At 39.7% G+C, this 23,369-nt stretch overlaps 1 protein-coding gene across 14 annotated transcripts in view; it reads left to right on the top strand.

Annotated features, from left to right (window-relative positions):
- Positions 1 to 23,369, top strand: part of LOC132848546 (muscleblind-like protein 1) — a 121,451-nt gene that overhangs the window by 5,180 nt on the left and 92,902 nt on the right. The window contains exon 1 of one of the 14 annotated variants that reach the window (XM_060874369.1): positions 13,165 to 13,656. The exons of the other annotated variants lie outside the window; for them this stretch is intronic. The gene's annotated coding sequence lies outside the window, so the exon portion shown is untranslated. Of the gene's footprint in view, positions 1 to 13,164; positions 13,657 to 23,369 lie in introns of those variants that run through there. 14 annotated transcript variants of the gene reach the window in all.

Below are 23,369 nucleotides of genomic sequence, written 5' to 3'. Positions count from 1 at the left end.
CCTCCTCTTTGGCCTTCCTCTTTGCCTCCTGCCTGGCAGCTCCATGTCCAACATTCTCCTACCAATATACTCACTCTCCCTCCTCTGAGCATGTCCAAAACATCTTAATCTCGCCTCCCTAACTTTGTCCCCCAAACGTCCAACATGGGCTGTCCCTCTGATGTACTCGCTCCTAATCCTGTCCAATCTTGTCACACCCAAAGAGAACCTCAACATCTTCAGTTCGGCTACCTCAAGCTCTGACTCCTGTCTCTTCTTCAGTGTCACTGTCTCTAAACCATACAGCACGGCCGGTCTCACCACTGTCCTGTACACCTTCCCCTTGATTCTTACTGATATTTTCCTATCACACAGAACTCCTGACACCTTTCTCCACCCACTCCAACCTGCCTGCACTCGCTTCTTTACTTCTTTCCCACTCTCTCCATTACTCTGGACTGTTGACCCCAAGTACTTAAACTCCTGTACCTTCTTCACCTCTTCACCCTGTAACCTTACTGTTCCACTTCCCTCCCTTTCATTCACACACATGTACTCAGTCTTACTACGACTGACTTTCATTCCTCTTCTCTCCAGCGCAAACCTCCACCTCTCCAGGTTTTCCTCCACCTGCTCCCTGCTCTCACTACAGATCACAATGTCATCTGCAAACATCATCGTCCAAGGAGACTCCTGTCTGACCTCCTCTGACAACTGGTCCATCACTATAGCAAACAGGAAGGGGCTCAGAGCCGATCCCTGATGCAGTCCCACCTCCACTGTGAACTCCTCTGTCTGACCTACAGCACACCTCACCACTGTCCTGCTCCTCTCATACATGTCCTGCACCACTCTGACATACCTCTCTGCTACTCCTGACTTCCTCATACTGTACCACAGCTCTTCTCTTGGCACCCTGTCATACGCTTTCTCTAAGTCTACAAACACACAGTGCAACTCCCTCTGACCATCCCTATACTTCTCCATCAACATTCTCAGAGCAAAAATTGCATCTGTTGTGCTCTTTCTGGGCATGAAGCCATACTGCTGCTCACAAATTTCCACCACCTTCCTTAACCTAGCTTCCACTACTCTTTCCCACAACTTCATTGTATGGCTCATCAACTTTATCCCCCTATAGTTGCTGCATCTCTGCACGTCACCCTTATTCTTAAAGATCGGCACTAACACACTCCTTCTCCATTCCTCAGGCATCCTCTCACCTTCTAATACCCTGTTGAACAAACTAGTTAAATATTCCACTGCTGCCTCTCCTAGACACTTCCAGACCTCTACCGGGATGTCGTCAGGACCAACTGCCTTTCCACTTTTCATCCTCTTCAAAGCCTTCCTGACTTCATCCTTTCTAATCTTATCTACTTCCTGTTCCACAGAGTTCACCCCTTCTACTCTTTTTTCCCTCTGATTTTCCTCATTCATCAGCTCCTCAAAGTATTCCTTCCATCTCCTCTGTACACTCTCCTCACTTGTGAGCACCCTTCCATCTCTATCCTTAATAATTCTAACTTGCTGCACATCCTTCCCATCTCGATCCCTCTGTCTAGCTAACCTGTACAAGTCCTTCTCTCCTTCTCTAGTGTCTAACCTAGTGTACAACTCTTCATATGCCTTCTGCTTGGCCTTAGACACCTCCCTCTATCTATTGTCTATTCTCTTCAGTCCTGTCCATATCCCACTTCTTCTTGGCTAATCTCTTCCTCTGGATACTATCCTGAACTTCCTCATTCCACCAACAAGTCTCCTTATCTTCTTTCCTCCTTCCAGATGACACACCCAGCACCTTTCTCCCTGTCTCCCTGATCACTTCTGCTGTAGTTTCCCAGTCATCCGGCAGCACTACCTGACCACCCAGAGCCTGTCTCAACTTCTGTCTAAATTCCTCACAACATTCCTCCTTTTTCAGCTTCCACCACTTAGTTTTCTTCTCTATCTTTGACCTATTCCTCTTACAGACCATCAGAGTCATCCTACACACCACCATCCTATGCTGTCTGGCTACACTCTCTCCCACTACCACTTTACAGTCACTAATCTCTTTCAGATTGCCTCTTCTACAAAGGATGTAGTCTACCTGTGTTCTCCTACCTCCACTCTTGTAAGTCACTCTATGTTCCTCCCTCTTCTGAAAATACGTGTTAACCACAGCCATGTCCATCCTCTTAGCAAAGTCTACTACCATCTGTCCTTCAAGGTTCCTTTCCTTAACTCCCAACTTGCCCATCACCTCCTCATCACCTGTGTTCCCCTCACCAACATGTCCATTAAAATCCGCTCCTATCACCACTCTCTCACCCTTGGGAATACTCTCAATCACCTCATCGAATTCACACCAGAATCTCTCTTTCTCCTCTAACTCACAACCTACCTGCGGGGCATAACCACTAACAACATTCAACATCACCCCTTCAATCTCTAACTTCAGACTCATCACCCTGTCTGACACTCTCTTCACCTCCAGAACATTCCTCACAAACTCCTCCTTCAGGACCACACCTACCCCATTTCTCTTACTATCCACACTATAATAAAACAGCTTGAATCCTGCTCCTGTACTACGAGCCTTGCTACCCTTCCACTTGGTCTCCTGTACACACAGTATATCCACCTTCCTTCTCTCCATCATATCAGCCAGCTCTCTACCTTTCCCTGTCATAGTACCAACATTCAGAGTCCCTATTCTCAGTCCTACACTCTTACCTTTCCTCTTCTCTCTCTGTCTGTGCACTCTCCTCCCTCCTCTACTCCTTCGACCAACAGTAGCCCAATTTCCACCGGCGCCCTGTAGGTCAACGGCGCCGATGGCGGTCGTTGTTAACCCGGGCCTCGACCGATCCGGTATGAAATTCTTACTGACAACTCGCATGGTTAGATTTGGCAATGTTTTATGCCGGATGCCCTTCCTGACGCAACCCTCTCTATTTATCCGGGCTTGGGACCGGCACAGAAGTCACTGGACTGTGACCCCCATGGCTAGATTATAACATCGGCTACTATTATTCACAAATGAGCAATAATATGAGCACCAGGTAAATGAATCCCAGGTTCATTGTATCATCATTTCCATCACGATTTCTCTTTATCCACATGCCGGCCAGTTTTTCCACTTCAACAATGAATAATCTGAAAAATCTCTGTCATTATTTCCTATTTCTGTTATTTAGTTTCCATTCAGCTTCCATTGCACAAAAAACATCCAGGTGTATGGAAACCCAATAGTCCTACAACTGCCATGTCAAAAAAAACAGAAAGTGTTGAGAAAGTGGACAGCTATTCTGGTGAACTTATTAATATACAGTATACTGATATTGTAAGAGATGATAACAGAATTCTCCATATAACAAGCCAACTGTGCCATGCCACATCCCTTGGCATGTTGCTGAAGGTGTGAGATGGAACCATTCTGTCAGCTGGATGGACAAAAAGCTTGGAAAGGCCATTCTAGCAATTTCCAAATCCATGTGTGAGTTCCCTGTAGAGAAAAGTGTGTATGTGCAGGTCCCTCACACTGAGAGCGCAAGAGTTGATGCTGGCTCTATCCTTATGGGTTTAGCCAACTAGACAAGGCAAGTCAATAATTAAATGAGCGTGTGACCTCTTAGCGGCTAGATACTCAATTTATGGAAATGACATTAAAGATTTTTCAGTGGATTTTTTGTTCTTTCGTAAAGCATTTAAAGTGTAAATGATGCTGTTTATTTGTACTTATCTGCACCTAAAACTACAGCTACAGCTACATCATATCTACACCTAGCACGTGAAAAATAATTCAACAAAAGAGCTACATTGGTACTAGCTATGGGAACAATAGGTGTAGCTAAGGAGTTGACTAATGATGACAAAAAAAATGTAGCTAGCTAACACAAAACTAATTTCTAACCCATGTAAACACAACAAATTAATTAATTCGAAATAAGCATCATTTAAAATTTCTTTAGTTTGTTTTTCAGTAATGATATTGATTTTGTAAAGCTAGCATACAGTAGACTAGTTAACTGCCATGTTAACTTAGACATTTTTGTAGCTTGCTAGATGACAAATGAATTTTTATGTGTGTTATTTGTCGTAGCTTCATGAATGTGTGGGTTTAGGTGTAAATCAAAAAATCCGGGTTTTGGTTTTGGTCTGATATCTGAGGTGAAAATTCGGGGTTGCTTGAGAGATAGATGTTAAGTCAGTGGGGAATTAGAGTTAGAGCTGACTGCTGTAAATAAGAGAAGAAATTATCACTAGCTAGCATCAGATGTGCAACCTGTTTGTGTCTGAACTGCTTGTGGTATTACATTAACACAACAGTGTACATTGCTGAATTAGACAGGTCAATCTAATAAGTTGCATTTTCTAGATTTCATACAAGCCAAAGTAAAAATCTTACTACAGCCACTAAATCCTCACCAGGACTCTAACGCAATGCGAAAAAGCTGCTGTCTTATGACGTAAGATGATTCATGATATACAATGACAAGAAGGAGAATTTTCAATGACAATATCAAGTAGGCGGGGCCAGGCGACGTGATAAATTTTTACCTTATGTAAATAAGAACCCAAGCGATGTTGTGGTTACTAATGAGAGTTGAGCTCTGCGGGACTTTATCTTCTTGCTGTGGTATTAATATTATACTCACTGGATTTTTCATCAAGATCTAAAGGAAATGATTATGATTTATTGCTCCAAATACTGTATTCTGGGTTGTTAAAGAAAAAATATACTTTGTTGAGAAATGTGAAAAATGTTAAAGGGCAAATATTAAAAAAGAACATAAAGTATGGCATATTGTTTATTAATACATAAAGCGGTTTATTTTTGCCCCAGTTTCAAACTTGATAGATAGCTTGGACAATTCTCTGCCAGAATACCAGGGGGCTCTTGTTCCATGTGCTCCTGATTCCCACCCCTATTTACACCCGTTGTCTCGTGTGTCTCTGCGTTTGGCTCCCGGTTTTGTCTCGTGTTTTTGGTCACTGGTTTAGTGTTTTTAGTTTTGTGTTTGTAGTTTTGTTTTTCAGTCATCTAGTTATCTCCAGATGTTTCCATGTGTTTATAGTTCTTGTATTCTAATGAATCCCTAGTTTGCTATGCTATCCCTGCATTTGGCATGGATAATATGACAATAATTTCCTTCTGTAAAACAGGTATGAAAACTAGCTGATTATGCTTAATTGTATTAGCTTATTACTGTAGATATAACGTCTACACGCTAGCAGTGAGACAGGAAACTAGCACATTCACACATACAGCGACTTTATCGCTGCATGTTTATAATACAAGTTACAATGGTAATATCATAAACATCTGTCTTATCACTAACGCTTTACTTCCCAATGGTAGTCGCTGCACGGAGTCGCACTGTATTTAAAAAATCTACAATTTTCTCAACTTTGTCGTATTGCTGATGCGGACACACCCACATCCCCAACAGATTAATCTTTGTTAGAAAATCTATTGATAAATCAATGAAAAAAAATGTTTGCACTTTACCCAAGCAAGTAATCTATTATGTACACACAGATAATTAATCTGATTGGTTCAGAAGAAAATTTATCCTAATGCGATTTTTTTATAGAGTAATTCATGTTTTAATTGCAAACTAAAATATTCTCATGTGTTTAGTCACTGTACCAGAAATTTGCCTTAATGTTCCTGTATCTGAAATGTACTCCAATGGGGAAGTCATAAAAATGGCAAGCAGAATTTCCCTTCACTCTCATGCCATCTGAGGCCAAAAGTCCAGTGAAAGCTGAATTTCTTTATTTATTTTTAAATCCATAGCTATGATTTTCCACTTGCTGGTATGTTGTAGGCATCTGGAACACATTGGTGTGATGCCCTGTAGTCTGCAGTTGCTTCTATTTGCAAAAAATGAAAGGAATGAGGGAATAACATCTACCACTTTGGAATGTTAATATTATCAACATTAATATTAAACATTTTAAACAAAATAATCATAAGCAATTTTAACATTCTTACATTAAAGGTAGCTGAAAAGTGATTAAAATTGAGTTACTTGAGGTTCTGACTGAGCATGCCCAGTGATGTTGAGGGCAGCCCTTTTCTCCACCAGTGGGGGGGCATAGCTTATGAACATGATTTGCATATAGATCTGAAGAGCTTTGAAAAATGAAAAAATTAAGTGTTGTGTAAGTGTTGTTTTTTAAGTTCTTGTTTTTTCTTCTTTTCTTTGCTGTTTAACGCCTAGGGCTGTTGTGTTATGACACTTTTTTGCAATATTCAGTATTATTTTAATACTGTATATAAACAATATGTTTATATTTATAAAATGTTTTATTAATAAAATTATCATTGCTGTCAAGAAGATTTCACTTAAAAAAGCATGAAATGAAAATAGATTGGAATTTTTTTAAGTAAATAAAAAATGTTGTTTCATAATTATTTAAATAAAAATTATTTATTTTTGTAAAATATATCTAGATTTAGTAAATTTTTTATCTCCAATCTTTTATTTATTTATTTTTATTTTTATTTTATTTTATCTACTAACATATTCAACTAGATAGAATTCTTCAAATAGCTACAAAAAAACTACACACATTCATCTGCAGGTAGACAAATGAAATTTAAGCCAGCACCTTGTTATAGAAAATAAATAGAATTTAAATTTAAAAATATTTGTTACCAGTGAATAGAAACACACTCGCATTAGAATTTATAGCGTCAGGTTTCTGTCCGATTCATTTCTGACCCTCGCTTGTTTTTTGTTTAGCACAGAGCAGCAGGTTTAAAAAGAGTTTGGTTTAAAAGAGGAGTTATCCTGTACACCTACACCATGAATAAAATACTGCAGGAATGGAGGAGTGAAAGAGAAACAGACTGAGAGAGAGAGAGAGAGAGAGAGAGAGAGAGAGAGAGAGAGAGAGAGAGAGAGCGATGGAGCACTGTGACAGTTTCCATGATGGATCTCAGTGTCGGAATGAGTGTGAATGTTTAGCTTTGGCCTTTATAAATATTTACAGTCCACGCTGAGAGCCTCGTGCTCTGGAGTGTAACTTGGACTAGATTTCTGGGACTGGCACAACACTGTGACCAAAAAAGGATTTGTGGTCTAATAAGGGTGCAAGGTTTGTTTGTGTGTGTGGTTGCATGTGTGTTTGTATGCATGTGTGTGTGTGTGTGTGTGTGTGTGTCTGTGTTTACATGTGTTTTACTGTGTGTATTGTTTTTGTGTGTTGTGTTTGTGCACTTGTGATTGCTCACTTGTGTGTGTGTGGTTGTGTGTGTCTGTATGCATGTGTGTATGTGTGTTATTGTGTTTGTGCACTTGTGTGTGTGTGTGTGTGTTTGCATGTGTCTTACTGTGTGTATTGTTTTTGTGTGTTATTGTGTTTGTGCACATGTGTTTGTGCACTAGTGTGTGTGCGTGTGTGTGGTTGTGTGTGTGTTTGTATGCATGTGTGTGTGTGTTTGCATGTGTCTTACTGCGTGTATTGTTTTTGTGTGTTATTGTGTTTGTGCACTTGTGTGTGTTTGTGCACTTGTGTGTGTTTGTGCACTTGTGTGTGTGTGTGTGTGTGTTTGGATGTGGTTGTGTGTTGGTATGCATGTGTTTTACTTTGTGTGTTAGTGTTCCTGTGAGTATGTGCATGTCTTACTGTGTGTGCATTGTTTTTTGTGTTTAAGTGTGTATATGGTGTCATTTTGTGTGTCTTAATGTGTTTGTGTGTTCACTTGTGTGTGTTTATGTGTTGCTGTTTCTGTGTGTGTATTTTTTAGTGTGGTTGTGCGTGTGTGTATGTGTGAGTGTGTGTATATGTGTGTGGTTTACTTTGCTTGTGTGTGCATGTGTGTGTGTTTCTATGAGTATGTTTTAGTGTGTTTGTTTGCCTGTGTGTCTCTTTGTGTTTTTTTCTTACTGTGTGTGTGTGTGTGTGTGTGTGTGTGTGTGTGTGAGCGTGTGTGTGAGCGTGTGTGTTGACGAGGATGACTTTTTGCTTAGCCAGCACAAGCCGTTGCCTGCAGATGGAATTTTAGGGGCAATTAAAAAAGGCTTCTTGCACAATAGAAATAAACAATAAAATGAGCCATAAATTAGCTCTTGGCCCCATTTGAATTCTTGCTAATTAAAGTTCGTACCAGAATGTCAGCCATTTTAAAAATGTCTTGTGAATGAATAGTTCTTACTTTGCTTGAAGTTATTATTTGTTTCAAGTTTTTTTTTTTTTTTATCAGAGTGAGCAGTGAGGAAGTGCAGTGAGGAAGATCAGATCTAAACATTTATCAGAGCTGTTCATTCTGTATCCGGGTCACAGAGTCAGGAGTCTATCGCAGAGGACTGGGGACACAAACTGGGGAACACCGTGGGAGGGACCAGTCTAGTGCACATACTGTACACACACACAAACACACACACACACACACACACACACACACACACACACACACACACACACACCTATCTATCAGCCAACACACATCTTTTTGGACTGGGGAGAAAACCAGAGTAGCCGGAGTGCATGCAGGAAGGGCAGGAATCAAACCTCCAACTCTGAGGTGTGAGGCAAACGTACTAACCCCTAACCCTCCCCTCCCTCCCCTCAATACACTCCCAATGGTATTGGTGGCTCCAGTGGTTAAGACTCTGGGTTTTTGATTGAAGCATCAGGGTACAAACCCCAGCACTGCTGAGCTGCCACTCTTGGGCCCTTGGGCAATGCCCTTAACCCTCACTGATCTATGGGTGCTGTATCATGTCTGACCCTGTGCTCTGACCCCCCAACCTCCAAAGCTGGGATATCTGAAGAAAATAATTCCACTGTGCTATAATTTATATGTGACAAAATAAAGTCTTTTATTTTCTCAAAGCTTTTGTTATAAAATAATAACAATAATAATAATAGAATATTGTCATCTTAAAATATAAATAATTCAATAATAATAAAATATTGTAATCTGACAGTTGGGGTCTAAAGCATCCTGATAAAAAGTTAGCTTTAATAAATAATTGTTATAATCATGTCCCATTATTATGGATAATTATAACAAAAAAGTCAAGAGCCTCACTCAATTTTGGGGTTATTTTCTGCCCAAAAAGAAAAAAAAATCAGTTAATAACATAATTAGTCGAGAAAACGACTTATTTGAACCAATTAGCGGATTAATCAGAGAGGCCAGATCTCACGGCAACAAAGCCGAAATGTAATGAAAGGCCGGTGATTAACGCTGTGTAGAAACAGTGGTGTAGCTACAGGAGGTGGATTTCGGGGTGAAATATTTCCCAGTGCTTTCCAAGCGCTTAATTATGGATGATTAACATAACACAGAAACATAACACATAAACATACAACAAAGCTTATATATAGTAGATAATACTATAATAGATTCTATGTCAAATAAATGTGATGCAATGATTTTTCTAATTTCTATATTTAAATGCCTGGCCAACCAATCAGGACTGTGCATTTTTGCTGTTGTTGTTGTTGTTGTTGTGATTGTCGTTGTTTTTCTCCATTTCTGTTTGATCGGAGCTGTTAAATTCACACAAATTCGAATATTATTTGTCACCTAGCCAAGCGCGCTCAGTACTTTTTTACATCTGTCATAAAAGTAGAATAAAAAATTAGAGTTAGAATAAAGATACAAAATAGAAATATTGTTCGTAATGGAGGATTATTACAGGAGGAGGAAGAACTGAAAGAAGGAAGGAAGAAAGGAAGGAACGTTAGATCGGTTTTATTTTTTTTTTAAATAAGATGTCATTTTCTTTTGAACACGTTATTCGAATGGTTATTAACACGTCACGACTGTTAGACGGTAGCGCGTGCCTTAAATGATTACATAATGATAAATTACTCCTGCCGTCTCCACTTCTGCGCCACTCCATCATCTGTCCAACAGGAGTGAACACATCACACTGATCAATAGAACTGAAATAACTCTACAGACTATGGTGTGATTTTAATTAAATTTTATTTAGCTCCTTTTTCATTCTTTACTTTAATGAATTTCTGGAAATTCTTCCCCCGAAATTTGGATAAAGCTTCAGCCAAATTTGGGAAATAGTTTATTACAGCTAAAGGCTAACTAAATAATCGTGTGTTAATCAAATTCTGCTATATCTTATATATGTTTATGGTGATACATGGATTGATATTGTCTGTAGTGACTGATTCCTGGTAATATCTTCATGACGTAAACTTGATTTATCTTAAGCTGAAAACCAAGAGGGTTTTATATAAACGTGGCAACAACTGAAACGCTTGGTACAGCGAGTATGAACAGATGTATGGATTTATGATGTACACATTTGTAGATGCATATATTATTTATAACAGCTTATAATCACACACCCCAGTGTGACCCAAATGAGGATGAGGTTCCCTTTTGAGTCTCTCAATGTTTCTTCCTTATATCATCTCATGGAGTTTTCCCCTCATTATAAACTTTAAATTTTATTCTATTTCTATACTTCTATTCTGTAAAGCTGACTTGAGACAGTGTGAATTGTTAAAAGCACTATACGAATAAATTGAATTGAATTGAATAGATACCACAAGATATGAGAAACACTTTATTCCAAGGATTCAATGGATAACAAAACACTTAATTAACTCTTTTTTCCCCAGAGGCAAGAACATTTAATTTCCTCCTGTTTTGTTGTGTCCATGTTGATCATTGAATGTCGTTGTCATGTTTCACTCCACAGTGGTGATTAATATGAAGCTCATATGAAACTAGACACTATTTTTACTGGTAGAAATGTTAGAAATGTTTTATTTCTATTTTATTGGTAGAAATGTTTTAAAGTAGATAATTAAAATCAAACCCATTTCTGCTCTCGGAGCCACTTCAAGTTTAAAGACATATCTTAGTAAAGGTACCGTTTATTATGTTCTGATGATAATAAGGTGAAGGAATGATGAAGGAATGAAAGAATTTGGTGTAATTTGGTGTTATTACTCTGGTTCATTAAGGAATCTTTCTAACCAACCAGGGTTCAGTTCATTCATTTTCTACCGCTTATCCGAACTACCTCGGGTCACGGGGAGCCTGTGCCTATCTCAGGCGTCATTGGGCATCAAGGCAGCATACACCCTGGACGGAGTGCCAACCCATCGCAGGGCACACACACACTCTCATTCACTTACGCACTCTGGACAATTTTCCAGAGATGCCAATCAACCTACCATCCATGTCTTTGGACCAGGGGAGGAAACCGGAGTACCCGGAGGAAACCCCTGAGGCACTCACTAGCTGTGAGGAGGGACAAAATGTCTTGCGTGGTATTTTCTGATCCAGTCAGGTCATGTGAGAGTCCATATGGACTCCAGGGTGAAATTTGAAGAAATAAACAGCTGGAGCTCTTTAATAGATCTAGCTTCATGCCATCAGAGGATCTGAGACACTACAGGAATTTGTTTGAATTCAAAGGATTTCTCTACATGGTCCGAATTTACTCCTGGATTTACTCCTTTTTCAGAGTTTACTTTTAACCAAAGATCTGATTTAAAATTTTCAAAGCGACATTAGACATTGTTGGTGTTTTTCTGGTCGTGTCCTGTGGAAATATGTTATGGCTCTTTAACTGTCTCCGTAAATAAATCGATGTCCACAGATAAAAGTTTTTCAAAAAACGTAGGGATTGTTTTTTTTTTTTTGATCCATTTTCTTTTTGGCTTTTTTTGTTTTGTTTTGTTGTTTTTTTTTGCCCAAATGAACGCAGTCAAAAGAAATTTCTACAAAGCGTGTGAGATAATAAATAACACGGTCTCTGGGATTGTGTAATTTAGAAAGACTTCAGGGAATTGAAGCTTGAAGTTATCATTTACATCAAAATAAATAATAAAATGTGGCCAGGTTGATTTGACGTCACTTGCTCAACTTGGGGTTCAGGACAGATTGAGTTTCTGGGCAGGAATTCTGAGTTGAGGAGCATTTTCTTTTATGTGTTTTTTACTATTCAGAGGTCAGGATATTGTAGTTGACCTTTTGATCTTCAGTTGCATTCTTTAGCTTTGACGGAAGGAGTCAACAATGTCAAAGGGGTAATTTGTGTGTTACTGAATCTCTGATATGACAAGATATAGAAAAAGAAAGAGAGAGAGAGAGAGAGAGAGAGAGAGAGAGAATTTTTATTTATGGAACTATACATTTATAAAAAAAAATGAAAGCTTTTTTTTTTTTAAATAAAAAGCAGTAAATGAAAACTAAAAATGTGTTCTGTGCTGTTATAGCAAATAAAAAAAACAACTTGATTATTCATTAATTATTCGGTAATCGTTAATTCTAATAATAATTCGTAAATTAATAGTACTATATTAACATTTTCAAAAAAATAAAAATAAAAAAACTTGATGCTATAGCATTTGTATTAGCGTCTTATTACACACTTATTACATATTAAATACATTCATTTTGTCATTTTCTTTCTCAAAACACATTTTTCTTAGACTGAGAAGTTTAACCCAAACCTTTTTAGTATAAATTTAAATAAATTAAAGGAGCTCTTTGATTTAAAGTCTTTTCATTTTATTATTATTTTCTCTCTTCTTTATTATCTCTTTCTCTCTCTCTCTCTCTCTCTCTCTCTCTCTCTCTCTCTCTCTCTCTGTGTCTCTTTCTCTTTCTGTCTCGCCCTAGTGGGATGGTTGAGGGGAGGAGTCCTGGCTGTGAGTGGCGGGAGGGACTCAGACGCACAGCCACAGGCAGGAGTGTGTGTGGTGTTTGCATGTGTGTTTTAGCGAGGGAATGACCGCACTAGAGAACTAAAGAGAGAGAGTGAGAGAAAGACAGAGAGACAGAGAGGTTGTGTGTATGGGAGAGTATAGGTCTTGCGATGGGGAGAACGTTCAGAGTGTGACACACACATACACACACACACACATACTGCTGGTCAGAACAATGATCCTCTCAGCTCTGCCCATCCCGTCCGCCTGCATCTGAACACACGCTTTCTCTCTCTCTCTCTCTCTCTCTCTCTCTCTCTCTCTCTCTCAATCTCTCTCTCTCTCACACACACACACATCTCATCCCGTTCACTCACACATGCTGCTCAGTGATGTGAGGTAAGCCTCTTTCTGTCTGTCTAAGGAATGAGAGAATTGCAGTTTAAAAGAGAGAGAGAGAGAGAGAGAGAGAGAGAGAGTGTGTGTGTGTGTGTGTGTACTGTATATATTGTTATTGTCATGCATGAATGAGTCATATCAGACTGAGTGTGATCAGTGTGTGTGTGTGTAAAACCATTTCTATTCAAGGCACTCAGTTCGCACTGCATTTTCTCTAGGGAGGGGAAAGAGTCACACACTGTTGGGACTGTGTTGTAATTGGCATGCTTGGTCTAGACAGCTTACACACACCCACTCTCTCACACACACTCCCAAACACACACACGTTCAGATACCGGTCACAGAGCAGAAGTTTTCACAGCAACTCCGTTCTCTCCAAACACACGTTTGGAAAGGTGAAGCTCCGCCGCCAGCCGTGGATAAATTACGTGTGACATGTTTAGCTGGGCTGCCTTTTATGGCGCACGCTCTATCTCAGCACAGTAGAGTCCGGAGAGCGAGAGAGACAGCGAGAGAGAGAGAGTGAGTGAGTGAGAGAGAGAGAGAGAGAGAGAAAGCAGTAGAGAGGCAGGCAGTGTGAGAGGAGTGTGAAGCGTTCACTTGCTCCGTTTGCAGCAGTCAGTGGAGTCGTACTGGAGCAGAGTAAGTACTTGTTCTTGCTGTGTGTGGGGAAGCTGTGTGTGTGTGTATGTATGTGGGGGGTTGTTGTTGCAGGGAACTGCGCATATGCTGTGCTCGTAGCTCTGCAGCAGAAGGTTTGATTGATAATTTGTCAACTTGAGCGTTCAACGTCAGTGTTCGTTGCAGAGTGTTTACTACTGGAAAATGTTCGTATTAGCTTGTTCATGTTCTCCGTGTCCTTGGATGTGCGGTTATGATGACCCTGATGTTTATACTGGAGCTGCCCTCAGGAAATGATTAAACTCCCTGAGTTTCTACTGCCGTATGCACCAGTCTGGCTGAAACGTGTGTGTGTGTGTGTGTGTGTGTGAGAGAGAGAGAGAAAGAGAGAAAGATCTGAGCCCCACACCATATAGCCTGGACTCAGTGATTGCATGCAGGATGGAGATTATTACTTTGTAATAAAGAATAACGTTTGGGTAACTTGAATGTCCCTGGACATTTTGATATTTGTGCTTATTGAGTTGTCTTGTGACATTCAATTCAGCCAAATATTCCTGGTTGTTTTAAAGTGATCAATGAGTGCAGGATATATTGAACAGCAGCGAGTCGTGTCATTGGTGATGTTCGTCCTGATCGGACAGGCAGCAAGACGATACATAAAGCGAGACACATCCAACAGTCCTGGTTAGGATGGAAAAGGACGTTATTGAAGTTTAGGAAGTCGAAGCTGACTTTCTTAGTATTTATCAGAACCTGTGTGTGTGCACGTGTGTGTGTGAGAGGTAAATCACAATTGTAATGTCGTTGTCTCCAATCTCATGTCACGACTGTGGAATTCAGGAACATCCATTCTGTTTCTTCAGCAAAAAGAGGAGTTTGCTCTGGAATGCAGATGTGTGAATGTGTGTGTGTGTGTGTGTGAGTGTGTGTGTGAGTGTGTGTGTATGTGTGTGTGAGGAGAGGGAGCGTTCATTATAGTGTGAGGGTTAAATGACTGCTGTGCGGGTGGCACGTGGAGTCTGTAATTTGGAGAGATTACGGTGTCAAGGAGGCATTCCAAAACACACACACACACACACACACACACACACACACACACACACACACTAGTCAACCCTGCCAAAAGTCCTGACAGATGACATCACCAAGCAGCTCAAAGCGCATATTTTATTTATTCCTAAGCTTCATCATTTTCACACCTTTGTTTTTTTCCTCTTTGTCACTTTTTTCCTTTCCTTTCTGATCACCTGCACATAATCATGCTTCTGCTTTCTATAACACTCTGTACGCCAATTTATTACAAAGATAAAGTTCCTACAGGCTAAAATGCCTCCATAGCACACCACACACATCTCCCGATTAACAACCCCCCCAATCCTCCTCAACATCCTCACCCCCAGCCCCCCCACTACCCAGTATAGCTAGCGTAGCACATTTCACATGAGCTGCATCATCAGTCCGCTTTCCCCTTGTGACACACTGGAGTCAGTGTGCACTGCCTCAGCCCGTCCGTTTCGGTTATGAGTAGGGTCTTTGTCTGCGTGTGGACGCACGCGCATACACGCCATCGGCAGCAACGCAGAGAGTACACAAAATGAAATCACACACTCCTCTTTACAGCTAAAAGAGGAGATAGTCTTGCCTTGCCTTTGTGTAAAGAGACAGTTTCTGCTTTGTGAGTGTAGCTTCTTCAGTAGTCCCTGTTTTACAGTGTGTGTGCGTGTGTGCGTCCCATCATGTGGGTGGGTCTTGTGACTCGTGATGCATGTGAAACAGTGCCATGTACTGCACCATAGGTGACCTAGAGAAGGAAAAATGTAATAAAGCATAACGCTGCAAAATCCTAAAATCTGATTGGTCGGAAAGTGTTGATTTATTTTCTATAACAGCAGCTCAAGACTGGATGGCAGCTTCTTATACAGAGACTTGCAAGAAACAATCTTGAAGTGGTGATGTTTTCTATGAACAGCCGTTTGTTGAACATTTTCTGAAAGGAGTCTCCGATGTCTGGCACGGTGGCTTAGTGGTTAGCACGTACGCCTCACACCTCCAGGGTTGGGGGTTCGATTCCCGCCTCTGCCTTGTGTGTGTGGAGTTTGCATGTTCTCCCCGTGCCCTGGGGGTTTCCCCCGGGTACTCCGGTTTCTTCCCCCGGTCCAAAGACATGCATGGTAGGTTGATTGGCATCTCTGGAAAATTGTCCGTAGTGTGTGAGTGCGTGAGTGAATGTGAGTGTGTGTGTGCCCTGCGATGGGTTGGCACTCCGTCCAGTGTGTACAATATCCTGCCTTGATGCCCGATGACGCCTGAAATAGGCACAGGCTCCTCGTTTGTTTGGAGTTTGCATGTTCTCCCCATGCCTCGGGGGTTTGCCCCGGGTACTCCGGTTTCTTCCCCCGGTCCAAAGACATGCATGGTAGGTTGATTGGCATCTCTGGAAAATTGTCCGTAGTGTGTGAGTGCGTGAGTGAATGTGAGTGTGTGTGCCCTGTGATGGGTTGGCACTCCGTCCAGTGTGTACAGTATCCTGCCTTGATGCCCGATGACGCCTGAAATAGGCACAGGCTCCTCGTGACCCAAGGTAGTTCAGAAAAGTGGTAGAAAATGAATGAATGAACGAATATTTCTTGCTGCTAATCCAGGCTAGCTAGCCAAAATGAGCTAACTTAAAGGATTTCTGAGGAATTTACATGGAAATAGTTTGTTAAATAACACCAATTTAGGCCACAATAAGAATTTAACTTGTTTATTTAAACTTGTTTATTTAACTTGAAATCAAAAAGCAGTGGTGTTTTTTCCATGAGGTCATTCAGGGACAAATGGAAAATTTTAACCTGTTAAAAAAAAATCCATTTTAAATTAATAGACTTTCTAAGAACATCAGTTTCACCACCCTGCTAATCTGCGGTCAGTTTTTACCTCATTATAATCCTCATTAAAGCAGATATTAGTCGTTGAAAGCAGATGGACGAGCTGATCTGTAGACGGTGGTGTAGCGTGTCCATGCCGAGGTCGAAGGGTGGATCAGGTCACTTCCACACACTGTCACACTCAATTAGCCATTTTGCTGCCACTTCTAAATAAGCAATCTCACTTCCACTTCATTAGAGCAGACGGCCATCTCAGTGTGGGAGCTCGGCTACCGTTGTGCGGTGGGCGTTCGACACAAACACGCCTTCGCACACACTCGCGTGCACCCGGCCTACACACTGAGAGCTGAACACGCACAAATATCCCAATTACAGGAGAAAATCAGCACAAACACCCACACGCTATCCAAACGCCCCGGACCTATTCAAGCGTGTAGGAATACTGCAAATAAATGGAAAATAAATACATAATGTTTTTCAGGGCTATTTTAAGCATGAACCAGAGAGGATGATGATGATGATTTTTTGCACATCATGAACACACTTTGACATTCTGACACTCAAATATGAAAGTATGAAATTTCAAAAAGAAGATATCTTTACTTCCTGATTTAAGCTAATAGGGTCTTCGATGGTGGTTCAATCCTGTGAGAATCTAAGTGAAGTTATTGTCTGTGTGGAGCTTCATGTTCTCCACATTTACATTTACATTTACATTTACATTTACATTTACATTTACAGCATTTGGCAGACGCCCTTATCCAGAGCGACGTACATAAGTGCTTAAATCTCTAACATTGGATACATTAATGCTGGCTCACTAAGTTACATACTTAAGATACCATGAGTTTAAAACATTTGTTCAAAGTTACAATGAAAAAGTGTCAAAGGGTTTTTTTTTGTTTTGTTTTTTTTTTAAATGCAAAAGATAAGGAAAGAAGTGCTAGTTGAAGTGTTTCCTGAATAAGTAGGTCTTCAACCACCGCTTGAAAATAGCCAGTGACTCAGCTGTCCGGACCTCTAGGGGAAGTTCATTCCACCACCTTGGTGCCAGTACAGAGAAGAGTCTTGTAGTATGCTTGCCTCTTACCCTGAGAGATGGTGGAACCAGTCGAGCAGTGCTGGTAGATTGGAGGGTACGGGGTGCAGTGCGCAGAGTGATGAGGGCTTTGAGGTAAGAGGGAGCTGGTCCATTTTTGGCTTTGTAGGCCAGCATCAGCGTTTTGAATCTGATGCGTGCAGCTACCGGAAGGGATCGGAGGGATCGCAGCAGCGGGGTTCCACATGTTCCTAAGAGTTTCCTTTGGACTCTCTGACTTGGCCTAGCTCTTATAATCATGACTGGTTTACCTACAGACCTTTTTATTTTGGTGGCTTAGCTTTTGTTGTTGTTTTGTTAAGGTTAAACATTTGTTATACATCCTAGTTTCTAAACCTCATTAGCATAGTTTTGTTTGAATGATCTTGAATAATCCATGTCCATTGTGCAAATGGCTAAAAGCATACAACATTTTTCTTCCCGCTTAATACATCCGAGTGACATATATATAAAGACGTCTTCGATAGAGAGGAACCTGAGCGAAAAAGATTAGTGCTCTTCATTTTAAGGCTGTCGTTCATAGGGCTACACAAGACTCATTAAAACTCAACGTGTACATTATAATGAATGTCAGCTCTCATAAAGAGATTTTAGCTAGAAATAACGTGATGTACTGTAGGTTTGGGTTGCGTTATAAGAACCGTTATGACAAATGACCTTTTTAATGGTCCATAACATTGTCATAAATGCGTTACAAACAGCTTTTTGAGAAGTGGGTTTAATTTGACTATTATCATTTTAAGCAACGTTATGACAACTTCATGCAACGGAATAGAAACAGCTTTATTTTCTATGTATTTTGAGTTTGACACCAGTGCATTGCATTAATACAAAGTTGGTTGTTATGATGCTGCAATATCAGTGTCAAAAAGTGTCATAGATCACAAATATATCAACTTGACATCGTATTTGACAAACCCAGCATTATAGTGAGCTTGTGCAAGTTGTAATAAACTGTTTAGGTTCTCTCTGTTGTCATGAATGGATTATGAAGGTCTTATGTAACCCTGTGAAAAGGGTTACCAGTAAAGGACACCTTGCATTAAAAATACCGCTCATATATCTTGCATCAGTGCATTTACAGCATTGATTATAACCTTTCATATGTCATTGATACAATAACATCCACTCTGACCTTAGCGCTGTAGGTCCACTAGCTTTTGCTGCGTCATGCTTCCTGTTTGCCCTTCAAATATTGCTTTGTGCTTTTATCCTTATGTGTAAGACAAGACCAGATTCTAGATTTTTTTTGTATAGATCATACAGCTGCATTATATCACGATGTTACTTATGGATTACAAAGCACTCTAAATAATCAGTGTTCTCCATTTTACGATCCTTTGTAAGACCCGGTGTTCTGACATATGAAACCTTTTTGCAATAAATAGAACAAAAAAGACGTTAGATCCGATCGTCATCGTTATCATCATCACCAGCTTGGCTGTCTCAGCATATTTCTCACTCGCAACATCCGGAGGATTCTGATGAATGCAGTGAAAAAAGACACAAGACAGAAGAGCGCTTTCACGGACAATGGTTCTCACCTTTCCGTTAGAATACCTCGCCAGTGAAACGGATATGTCCTATAAATTTGCTTCACCTTATAGCTTTTGTATATTCAGTCCCAAACACTGAGCTGTTAATTGGACCTGTGCACATGACTACTGTGCTGCACATGACAACATATGTGCTGCCTTGCTAATCATAGACTTTATGATTATATTCATTCTCATTTTGCACACCTGATGCACTGCTTGTGCCATCTGGGCTCTCTCCGTGAGGCTTTCTTGATGGTAACGACCTTGCAGAGGGTTTTTGAGGCACCTGCCGAGTGAAATCTCATCCCATACAGAAGGAATGAAGCCATTTTCTCTGTGTTCTTTCTACTTGGGAAAATCTATAGTAATATGCAGAACTATCTTGAGTTATTTTACTAAACCTTATCTCAGGAGAAATCTGCAGTGAAAACTGGTGGTGCGGCTGGATTTCATCCAATTCCATCTGATTGAAATTCTAAGAAAAAAGTATGAGTGCTAAAACTGTCAGTGAAACACATTAACGTTTATCATATTTCTTGCTGGGGGGCATGGTGGCTTAGTGGTTAGCACGTTCGCCTCACACCTCCAGGGTTGGGGGTTCAATTCCCACCTCCGCCTTGTGTGTGAGGAGTTTGCATGTTCTCCTTGTGCCTCGGGGGTTTCCTCCGGGTACTCGGGTTTCCTCCCCTGGTCCAAACACATGCATGGTAGATTGATTGGCATCTCTGGAAAAATTGTCCGTAGTGTGTGAGTGCGTGAGTGAATGAGAGTGTGTGTGAGCCCTGCGATAGGTTGGCACTCCGTCCAGGGTGTATCCTGCCTTGATGCCCAATGACGCCTGAGGGGCACAGGCTCCCGTGACCCAGGTAGTTCGGATAAGCGGTAGAAGATGAATGAATGAACGAATATTTCTTGCTGCTAATCCAGGCTAGCTAGCCAAAATGAGCTAACTTAAAGGATTTCTGAGGAATTTACATAGAACATGGACGATCATAAAGCTCGCCAGTAATGCTAGTTACCTAAAATAAGACAATATATAAGAGGTTGTTTTATTACTAGTTATATCATATTTTATGTTAAAACTAGCTAGCTGGATCACTGGCAGCACATTCATGAATGGTTACCATCACTGCTAGCAATAGATAGCTACTTAAAAGCAGTGAACTTGGTGTTATTTCTGAGAGAATTCAAAGCCATAATCATTAATTATCTTATATTTCATTCTGCTACTATATACAGTAGATAGCTATTATGTGATAACCTGACACAAATTCTGAAAGGATTTAAAGCTAAAATCTTTAATGATATTATATTTCATGCAACTACTAGATAGATAGCCAACATGTGCTAACTTTGATACAATTTCTGTGAGAATTTAAGGCTATAATTTATTAATTATATCATATTTTATGCTGCGACTAAAAAGATAGCTAACATGAGCTAACTTGATGTGATTTCTGAGAAAATTTAAAGCTATAATCATTAAGATCTCATATTTCATGCTGCTACTGTATAGAGAGCTATCGTGCTAACTTGACATAATCTCCATTGCTAATGCTAACAAGCTTGATAAAATAAAAATCTGACAGGAATTTATAGTAGATGTTACAAGTATTATTTATATAATAAAATAAGCTAATCTGACAGTATTTGTAAAAAGAAAAAAGAAGTAATTTTCATAAATCTTGGAAGTGTTTGCTAACAATAGCTATCTGGCTAAGATGGGCTAACCTGACAGGCTTTCTGGGAGGATTGGAAGTCATATTCTTTTTTCTTTCTTTCTTTCATTCTTTTTTCTTTTCTTTACTTTTTTTTCCTTATATCTTGCTAATAGTAGCAACATGCTAAATAAGAATGACAGAATTTCTTAAACTAATAATAACTCAATTGTTATAATTAAAAATGCAGGTTTCATACTGGAACGAGTTACTGAGCTATGCTATGAAAGCTACTTTTTTGAGTGTGATTGTAAAACTTTTGAGTGATGTTAGTCTCCTCATGTGCAGTCTGCTCACATGGTCAAATTATTAGGACACTGTGTACCTCCAGTTGGCAGACGCAGTATGAATTTTGAATAACAAATAGATTCTAGGACTTTCTGAACACAAAGTGACTCGGGGAATGATTCAGGAGCTTCGATTTACTAAAGTAAGTTCTTCAAATTTAAAAATGAGACTAGAATCAGTCACTACAATGTGCAAATAAGGCAGTATTACAATTTGTTATAGTTCTTATAACACACCTGCAATGTCTAGCACCGCACATGATTCATATAAAATACAGAATGATTCACAAATTGAGTCGAGATGGAAGTTGAAAAAGGACGGGGAAGAAAAATTGAATTTTCTCCATCCACACTCCATTCCCATCTTCTCGTCTCTTGTCGTCTATCTGCTTTTCTTTGTTCCAACCTGCCTCTTTCTTCTACTTCTCAAGCTTGTCTTATGTTCTCAGGCTCATTCTGTCTTCCCTTTGTTACTCAATCTCTCCTCTTTTTTTTTTTGGGTTGCAGCAGTAAGCAGCGCTTTGTAATCCGAGGCCACAAAAGCGTGTGCTTTCTCCTGCTGCAATCTCTGACCTCTGACTTGTATGCACTCACTGACTCATCACTGCAGGACATTCGATCCTGCCTGGCAAGGCAGCTGGCATCATTTAATGCCCATCACTGATCCAAAAATAGTTTAGCTCCCACAATGTTGGTCTCATGATGTTAGTAAGTTAGTAAGAATTCTAATTCACATTTATACAAATAATTATGGAACAGGGTTAGTGGTTCATTATCACAGAATATTAATATAGTTAAAGAATCATTTTAAGAATCAATTGAAGAATCGATTACCATTGATAATTTTATCAATCCAACAATTACAGTATTCATTTATTTAAAAAATGGCACATTGTGTTTATATCTGTTTGACCCTTTTTTTGCCAGAACATGTGTCGACTTATCAGATATTTTCAATGAACTATTTTAGCCTTTTGGCAAGTCTGATCTAAAATGATTTAAGTCTCTGTTGGCTTTCAGTGTGAGACGTGCGTTTTTTCCTCTGTTGATAACCATACACAGTATTTTACTGGTTAAAAATAACGACTTTATATATTAGATGCTTATGAACAAACACTTGGGGCATCTCAGTGATCAGAAATGGGTTTAAAATCAACATCTACTTTTCTATGAATATATATTACTCCTTCTATTATATATTGAGGAGTGAGACATGGCAAAGACATTTAATAATCAACATACTGTAGGCACAACAATACGGTGTAAATTAGTTCCCATTGTCATTTATAGGTTACAGCTGTATCCTTTTCTTATATGTTAATCAGAAAAACGTACAGGGTCTTCATAAGTGAACGTTTGTGGACTTCAGCAATTTTGCCCTGACCTGTTAGTTCCTCATTACCTCTCGGTTGCACAATTACACTCGATATAATATAAACTGATGTGAATAAAACATTATTTACATTTACATTATTTCCTGTCCAGTGTCACCAAAATGAGGATGAGGTTCACTTCTGAGTCTGGTTCCTCTCAAGGTTTCTTCCTCATATCATCTCAGGGAGTTTTTTCCTCAAAACCGTCACCTCAGACTTGCCATTAGGGATCGATGTTACATAGTACTTTAATTTTAAACTTTCCATTTTTTTCTCTTTCTATGCTTCTGTAAAGCTGCTTTGATGCAATTGTTATAGCTTTAACTTGATGACCCTGGAGCAAACTTTTCCTACACTTACTATAGAAAGAGAACATATTAACATAGCAAGTACATATAATAATTCCAAGCCTTGCAACTGGAGCTGACTTGCTGTCAGAACAACAATGACCAATCAGAATAAATCATTCTGTGCACTGTGATAAAAATACCCATGGTATGTGAAGAACCCTGAATTACATGTGATGGTGAAATGATTCAAACTTGTTTCTACAAATGGTGCAAGTTTAAATGCTTTCCTGAGTTCCACATTGCTAGCTTCATGCTTCTCTGCCAATCAAAGATGTTTGTTAGCTCTTGTATACAAAAGAGATGTAGATCATTATTAGCTTTCTCTAGTAATTCATATGAAAAGGTGATGTGGTTTCATAGGATCGGTCATAGGTCAAATGAAATGTGGAATGAGATGCTGTTCCATCAAAACCACTAGAAATGTAAGCTCAGTTCTACAAGAGGCTTCAGCAAAGACTTTCTTTTTGATCCAGTAGAATTTACAATTCATTCAGAT

This window comes from Tachysurus vachellii, chromosome 1 (assembly GCF_030014155.1).
Source record: "Tachysurus vachellii isolate PV-2020 chromosome 1, HZAU_Pvac_v1, whole genome shotgun sequence".
In the NCBI taxonomy this organism is placed as follows: Eukaryota; Metazoa; Chordata; class Actinopteri; order Siluriformes; family Bagridae; genus Tachysurus; species Tachysurus vachellii.
The sequence above is the reverse complement of the archived record's forward strand: the minus strand, read 5'-3'. Positions and strand labels throughout refer to the sequence as shown.